Source organism: Lathyrus oleraceus, chromosome 3 (genome assembly GCF_024323335.1).
Source record: "Lathyrus oleraceus cultivar Zhongwan6 chromosome 3, CAAS_Psat_ZW6_1.0, whole genome shotgun sequence".
Taxonomy (NCBI): domain Eukaryota; kingdom Viridiplantae; phylum Streptophyta; class Magnoliopsida; order Fabales; family Fabaceae; genus Lathyrus; species Lathyrus oleraceus.
In genome coordinates, this window is record NC_066581.1 from 9888510 (window position 1) to 9896947 (window position 8438).

An 8438-nucleotide genomic window follows, 5' to 3' on the forward strand; every position below is an offset into this window, starting at 1 on the left:
TAGCCTAAAACTAAAAAACTTAGAAAGAAAAATAACTAAATTCCATTTATCTTCGGATCTCTGGCCGGAGGAGCAAAAGAGTTAACATGATGCCGTAACATACGTAACTGACTTGCCGTGCTGCTCATGTGTTCTAGGACTGCAAGTCTCAAGCTGTGGAAATCTTCCCTGAGGGAGTTTTGTTCTGACATCAAAGCTTCAATGACGGTTTTAATATCTGTTCCTGGCATATGATGTCGGAGATCAGGCATGGCTGATTCTTCGGTCAGGACAGGCTGAGGAGGAGGATCAATATCATAGTAGCCGGATGGAGTCTGAGGGTCAGATTCAGCAAGAGAGATATGGTCAACATAGTGCTCATAGTCATCACAAATCTCATAATCCTGGATGGATTCAGTGGATCCAGCAGGAGTTGGGGTTTCATTCAGGTTATAGAGCCAGTTCCTTTGGTTATGAACACTAGTTCTAGGATCGGGCATGGTGAATAGGCAGAGAACCTGGTTATCAATAATAAGCTCGAACTCATCAGACCCTATGTTTGCTATAAACATAGTGTTGAAGAGGAAAGGTATACTCAGAGTAGTAATGCCACAAAAAGGGTTCAGGTCAAGCATAGGCTGACGTAATCCAATAGCATTACCTATCATAGTTATCAGGCCACCTATTCTAATGGGTGCTCGCTCATCCTGGATAAGGTGGTCCAAATTAGCTAACATAAAAGTAGCACCGTTTACTGGACGGTTCTGGGAAGCACAAAATATGATGAAGAGTTCATCACGTGAAACTGAAGTACTATTTGGCTTCTTCCCAAATAAAGTGTGGGTCAGGATCTTATGGAAATAGCGAAAAGCCGGGTTATGTATGTTTCCAGAGAGAAACTCATGTTCTTCGGGCTCATCATTTCTAGTCAGCTTACCCCAAAAGTGTTCCAGCTCTCTATATTCAAAAAGTTCTTCCTGGCTTATAGTGAATGTATCAAAGAAGGTAGGAAAACCCAAAAGGTTGGTGAAGTCTCTAATATTAAATTGGTACTCCATGTTGAACATTCTGAACTGGATAAATCCTCTGGTAATTCCTTTTCCATGGCTAGGTAGATAGATTAATGAACTAAGGAATTCTAGTGTGAGTCTCCGATAGGTGGTGAAATGTCTCAGGATAGGGGAGGTCTCCCATCCTATCTGATTCAGCAAAAACAGGACACTCTGTCTCAGTCCAAGGGCAGTCATAGCCCAATCATCAGCATATAAACTAGGTAGCATCTCTCTAGTGGCTAGTTCTTCAAACCTTCGTTTCTGAGCCATTCCTCTGAACTTGATACCCATACGGTCAAAATGTCCCATCTGGTTAGTGTTAACTAGAGAAAAGAAAACATGAGTTTAAGTCAGGATTTGGCCAAATGCCGAAAGAAGAAAAAGAATTATTATTATTATATGGATATATTTTTTTTTCTTTTTGAATAAATCAATAATGAATACTAAATAGAAATTAAAAGAATAATTAAGAGAAAAATAGAGAAATGATAATAATAACAAAATAATAAAATAGCAAATTAATTTGTGGGTTGTCTCCCACTAAGCGCTTTGTTTAAATGTCGCAAGCTCGACAAAGAAACTGTTAAATATAGTCTATGAGTCCTGGGGGCGTTTCGTCTAAGTGTAGAATTTGCGAATCTTCGTTGGTTTCCGCATAGTGATAATGTTTCAGACGTTGCCCGTTTACGGTGAACGGTTCTGTAGATTGTCCTTTTATTTCTATCGCTCCACTGGGAAAGATTTTAGTGATATGGAAAGGTCCTGACCATCTGGATCGTAGTTTTCCCGGGAATAATTTTAGTCTGGAGTTAAATAAAAGTACTGCGTCGCCTTGCTTGAAGATTTTCCTTGATATACGCTTGTCATGCCATTGTTTTGTTCTTTCTTTATAGATTTTGGCATTTTCATAGGCGTCTCTTCTGAGTTCCTCTAATTCGTTTATGTCAAGGATTCTCTTTTCACCGGCGGCTTTGTAATTCAGATTTAAATTTCTAATAGCCCAATAGGCTTTATGTTCTAATTCTACCGGGAGGTGACAGGATTTTCCATAAATGAGCTTAAATGGGGTCGTCCCTATGGGGGTTTTATAAGCAGTTCGGTATGCCCATAAAGCTTCTGGTAGTTTCAATGACCAATCTTTCCTTGAAGTGGCGACCGTTTTTTCTAGTATTTGCTTGATTTCTCTGTTAGATACTTCCACTTGTCCACTGGTTTGAGGGTGGTAAGGTGTTGCTATCCTATGTCTCACTCCATATTTAAGTAGTAGTTTTTCGAGTACCTTGGATATAAAGTGCGATCCACCATCACTGACTACTATCCTTGGGATGCCAAATTTCGGAAATATTATATTTTTAAAGAGTCTAGTTACTACTCGGGTGTCATTAGTTGGAGAAGCTATAGCTTCGATCCACTTTGATACGTAGTCAACCGCCACGAGTATGTATTTGTTACCGAAGGAGGGTGGAAATGGTCCCATGAAGTCTATCCCCCACACGTCAAAAATCTCTACTTCCAAAATACCTTTTTGTGGCATCTCGTCACGTCTAGATATGTTTCCCGTGCGTTGACATCTGTCACACTCCTTAATAGCCGCATGTACGTCCTTCCATATAGTTGGCCAATAAAAGCCAGCTTGTAGGATTTTAGAGCAGGTCTTGGATGTACTTGTGTGTCCACCATAAGGCGCAGAGTGACAGTGTTGGATTATATTTTCTACCTCTTCTTCGGGTACACATCGACGGAAAATACCATCGGGGCCTCTTTTGAAAAGTAAGGGATCATCCCAGTAATAGTGTTTTATGTCGTGGAAGAATCTTTTCTTCTGCTGGTAAGATAAAGTAGGTGGAATTATTCCGGCAGCTAAATAATTGACTAGATCAGCGTACCATGGTATGACAGATATAGCTAAGGTGGTTTCTACTTGCATGTCGGAGTTGTTCTCTTCCAAAGTAGCTATGAGTTTGTCATACGAGAAATCATCATTAATGGATGTTCTTTCTGGTTCAAGGTTCTCAAGTCTAGAGAGGTGGTCTGCTACTACGTTTTCAGTTCCTTTCTTGTCCTTGATTTCTAAGTCGAATTCTTGTAGTAGCAAGATCCATCTTAGGAGTCTAGGTTTTGCATCCTTTTTTGTTAGAAGGTACCTGATAGCAGCGTGATCAGTGTAAACTATTATTTTGGCTCCTACCAAGTAAGAACGAAATTTATCTAGCGCAAATACCACTGCTAGGAGTTCTTTCTCGGTTGTGGCATAATTCATCTGCGCTTCATCCAGGGTTCTGCTAGCGTAATATATAACATGAAGCTTTTTATCCTTTCTTTGTCCTAAAACAGCACCTACAGCATAATCACTGGCATCGCACATTATTTCGAATGGTTCATTCCAGTCTGGTGTCTGCATAATGGGTGCGGAGATCAATGCTTGTTTAAGAGTTTGAAATGCTTTTAAACAGTTATCGTCGAATATGAATTCAGCATCTTTCATTAATAGTCCGGTTAAGGGTTTAGTTATCTTAGAGAAGTCTTTGATGAATCGTCGGTAAAAACCGGCGTGTCCTAAAAAGCTTCGTACTTCTCTCACGGTTCTTGGGGGTTGAAGATTTTCGATTACCTCTATTTTGGCTTTGTCTACTTCAATTCCTCTGTTCGAGATGATGTGTCCTAAAACAATTCCTTCTTGTACCATAAAGTGGCACTTTTCCCAATTAAGTACTAAGTTTACTTTTACACATCGCTCAAGAACTCTTTCCAGGTTTTCAAGGCATTCTTCGAAACTTTGTCCGTATACAGAAAAATCATCCATAAATACTTCCATGATGTTTTCGAGAAAGTCGGCGAAAATTGCCATCATGCATCTTTGAAAAGTTGCAGGGGCATTACACAGACCAAACGGCATTCGTCTATAAGCGAAGGTACCAAAAGGGCATGTGAATGTTGTCTTTTCTTGGTCATCAGGGTGAATTGGTATTTGAAAGAAGCCTGAATAACCGTCTAAATAACAGAAATGTGAATGTTTAGCCAATCGTTCTAACATTTGGTCAATGAATGGTAAAGGGAAATGATCTTTTCGGGTTGCTTTGTTTAGTTTTCTATAATCAATGCACATTCTCCATCCCGATTCGATTCGTTTAGTTATAGTTTCTCCTTTTTCGTTTTCAATAACGGTTATGCCTCCTTTCTTTGGTACAACGTGTACAGGACTGACCCATTTGCTATCAGATATAGGATATATAATACCTGCTTCCAATAACTTGGTTATTTCTTTCTTTACTACCTCACTTAGGATCGGATTTAGTCTTCTCTGGTGTTCCCTAGAGGTTTTACCGTCTTCTTCTAACATGATGCGGTGCATACAAATAGAAGGGCTTATTCCTTTAAGATCGGTTATGTGGTATCCTAGTGCGGTTGGATATTTTCTTAAGATATGTAGGAGTTTTTCTGTTTCGAGTCTTCCTAGATCTGCATTGACTATCACAGGTCGTTCAAGTTCTAAGTCTAGGAATTCATATCTCAGATTTTTGGGAAGTGTTTTCAAATCAGGGGTTGGTTTGTTAAGACACTGCGTAGGGTCCGGTGTTATTGCTAAGCATTGTTTAGATTTGTCTTCTAAAAGATAGTCTGATGATTTGTCTTCTCCTGACTCTGCTTCTTTTATGCATTCATCGATGATATCCATGAAGTAACATGTATCTTCTATTGCAGGTGCTTTCAGGAATTGGGAAAGAATGAATTCAATTTTCTCTTCACCTACTTCGAAGGTGAGTCTTCCTCGTTTTACGTCTATGATTGCACCGGCAGTTGCTAAGAATGGTCTTCCTAGTATAATAGGTGTAGTATCATCTTCTCTAATGTCCATAATTGTGAAGTCAGTGGGAATGTAAAACTGACCTATGCGTACGGGAACGTTTTCAAGGATTCCTACAGGATATTTGATGGAACGATCTGCTAATTGCACAGACATTTTGGTCGGTCTTAATTCTCCCATTTCCAGTCTCTTACATATGGATAAAGGCATAACGCTAATTCCGGCTCCTAAATCGCATAAGGCTTTGTCGATGACAAATTTTCCTATGTGACAGGGTATAGAGAAGCTACCCGGATCCTTGAGTTTAGGGGGCATGTTTTGGATTATAGCGCTACATTCGGCAGGGAGTGTAACGGTTTCGCTATCCTCAAGTTTCCTTTTATTAGAAAGAATTTCTTTTAAGAATTTAGCATATGAGGGCATCTGCGTAATAGCTTCGGTAAACGGAATTGTAACGTTTAATTGTTTAAGGAGATCGACAAATTTTCTAAATTGGCCTACATCTTTGGTTTTAACAAGCCTTTGAGGGTAAGGTATAGGTGGTTTGTAAGGTGGTGGAGGTACATAAGGTTCCTTCTTTTCTAGGGCATCCTTATTACTCTCTTCCTTTTCCTTAGGTTCACTTTCCTCAGTAGATTTCTTAGGGTTTTGGTTTTCTATCTTTGGATCAGACGGTCCTTCCACTTCCGTTCCACTTCTTAATATAATTGCATGAGCTTGGCTTCTCGGATTAGGTTGGGGCTGTCCAGGGAATGTACCAGTTGGTGCAGCAGTAGGTGCTTGTTGTTGAGCTACTTGAGATATTTGTGTTTCTAACATTTTGTTATGGGTAGCCAAGGCATCTACTTTGCTTGCTAGTTGTTTAAGTTGTTCGCCAGTGTGTATGTTCTGGTTTAAGAAATCTTTATTGGTTTGTTGTTGGGAAGCTATAAAGTTTTCCATCATGATTTCCAAGTTGGATTTTCTAGGGTTATTATTGTTAGGATTTGGTTTCTGATATCCCGGAGGTACAGATGGGGTTTGATTCGGAGACTGTCCAGGTGCGTATAGAGCATTATTACTCTTATATGAAAAGTTTGGGTGGTTCTTCCAATTTGGGTTATAGGTATTCGAATAGGGGCTTCCTTGAGCATAGTTTACTTGCTCTGTTTGGATTCCAGTCAAGAGTTGACATTCCGCAGGAGTGTGGCCTTGGATTCCACAGACCTCGCAATTCTGAGTTATAGCAACCACGGCGGTTGAAGGTGATACGTTTAAACTTTCAATCTTCTGGGCCAAAGCATCCACTTTTGCATTAACGTGATCAAGGTTACTTATCTCGTACATGCCAGTTTTCGGTTGAGGTTTTTCCACTGTTGTTCGTTCGGTTCCCCACTGATAGTGGTTTTGGGCCATGCTCTCGATAAGCTGGTAAGCATCAGCATAAGGTTTGTTCATTAGTGCACCACCTGCAGCGGCGTCTATTGTTAACCTTGTATTGTATAAGAGACCATTATAAAATGTGTGAATTACTAACCAGTCTTCCAAACCATGGTGTGGGCAAAGTCTCATCATGTCTTTGTATCTTTCCCATGCTTCGAAAAGAGACTCGTTGTCTTTCTGTTTAAATCCGTTTATCTGGGCTCTTAACATAGCTGTTTTGCTTGGTGGAAAATATCGGGCAAGAAAAACTTTCTTCAACTCGTTCCATGTGGTGACTGAGTTGGAAGGGAGAGATTGAAGCCATCTTCTAGCGCTATCTCTTAATGAGAAAGGAAAAAGACGAAGTCGAATTGCCTCTGAAGTGACACCATTAGCTTTAACAGTATCAGCGTATTGAACAAATACGGATAAATGAAGGTTTGGATCTTCGGTAAGATTTCCAGAGAATTGGTTCTGTTGCACAGCCTGCAACAACGAAGGTTTAAGTTCAAAGTTGTTTGCTTCGATTGCGGGCGGAGCAATACTTGAATGCGGCTCATCTTGCGATGGAGCGGCGTAATCTCTAAGAGCACGAGCTGGTTCTGCCATCTCGGTTAAAGAAGGAAAAATGTTTTTGATATCAGGAAGGTTTATAGGAGGGAGATTGTTTTCAGCACGATATTCCCGAATTCGTCGTAAGACTCGGAGATATAGTTCTATATCGTTGATTCGTAAATAGAGCGGTTCGCCTTGAGAGCGAGTGCGTGGCATACAAATCAACGAAAGAAAGAATAGAAGGAAAAAGAAACCTTAGTCTCTACAGCGTAACGGAAGAGTTACGATATCGATTGAATAAAAGTCCCCGGCAACGGCGCCAAAAACTTGATCGCTCGACTGTGTGAGTCGAGAATGGGATACAAACTGCAAGTGCACAGTTCTATCGCGTAGTTTTAAAAGATATCGATCCCACAGGGACTTATGAATCGATATACCGTTATCTAAAGTTACTACGTAAATCTAAGGTGAAAATGTTTGATTGTTTGGGGAAAAACTAAGAGCTAAACTAATATCTAGATTAAATATCAATAAAACGGATATCGGTATGTAGTTCGTCAAAACTAGGGAATCAAGTCTTTGTCGGTTTCCAGGTTTTTAAAATAAATCGTTTCAGTTAACTTTATTGGTTAAAGGTTTTATCTCAAACTCTCGCTCTGTTGAATAAACCATGATTTTATATTAATGTTGCTGTCACTTATAATTAAGTCAAAAACCATATTTTGAAAGCAATAAAGTTGCAGAAACTCTTTTTAAGAAAATACTGACCGTTTTAAACACCCTTATCTCAAACTCTCGCTCTGTTGACTTAGGTTATATGATTAAATCCAAATGCTTAACTCTCGTCCTCACATTCGATCTTTAAAAATACTTTTTGGAAAAGGTCAGAATTTAATTGACTCTAAAACTTGCTCTCGCCCTGATCTAGAATTAATGCCTAACTCACACTGTCCAGTCAAAACCTCAAACTCTCGCTCTGTTGGTTTTAACTTCTTTATGTTCTTTACTTTTTGTAAAAAATCTTGTTATTAAACCTGTAAGTTGAGACCGTAAAAAGATTGATTCTAATTTTAAGTTTAGATAGACCGACTCAGTCTCGACCCCTTTTTCTGCTTACTTTACATACCGATACCTAGGCAAATTAGCCAGACATGCTAAATAAATAAGAATTTATATCATGCATAAACAGACTCATTCCAGGCAGGCAATATGAATAAACAATAGAATAAAACATTAAAAATTAAATAACGATTAAAGAACCTGAATGCGTAATACAATGGTCTTGAACACTCCACCACAAGCCGGTAGGATTTGTTCTTGGATTCTTCAATTAAACAGTAAATTAAATCAAGGAAATAAAACTGGAATATAACGTAAGGTTAAATCCGGTATAAAGTTGCACAGTAGTTTCCGGTGTAGAAACTACTACGCGAAAAATATCTAAAAGCTAAAAACGGGGAAGATAAATTGCAAGGGGAAAAGAGAAAGTAAAACTTGCAAAAGAAATAAATAAAATGAACAATGTTGGAAAGGAAGAAAAATAAGCAAAGGCGTGAAAAATAAATTTGGCAGAGCTTCCGCAAAACTGAGCGTGCAAAAACTGTGTGGTTGAAAGTTCCCAATTAGCTGCTATTTATACAGCTGCT

At 39.1% G+C, this 8438-nt stretch overlaps 1 pseudogene; it reads left to right on the forward strand.

Moving 5' to 3' along the window:
- The first annotated feature begins 6361 nt into the window (after positions 1–6361).
- LOC127133729 (uncharacterized) lies at positions 6362–6461 on the forward strand (annotated as a pseudogene).
- The last annotated feature ends 1977 nt before the right edge of the window (positions 6462–8438 follow it).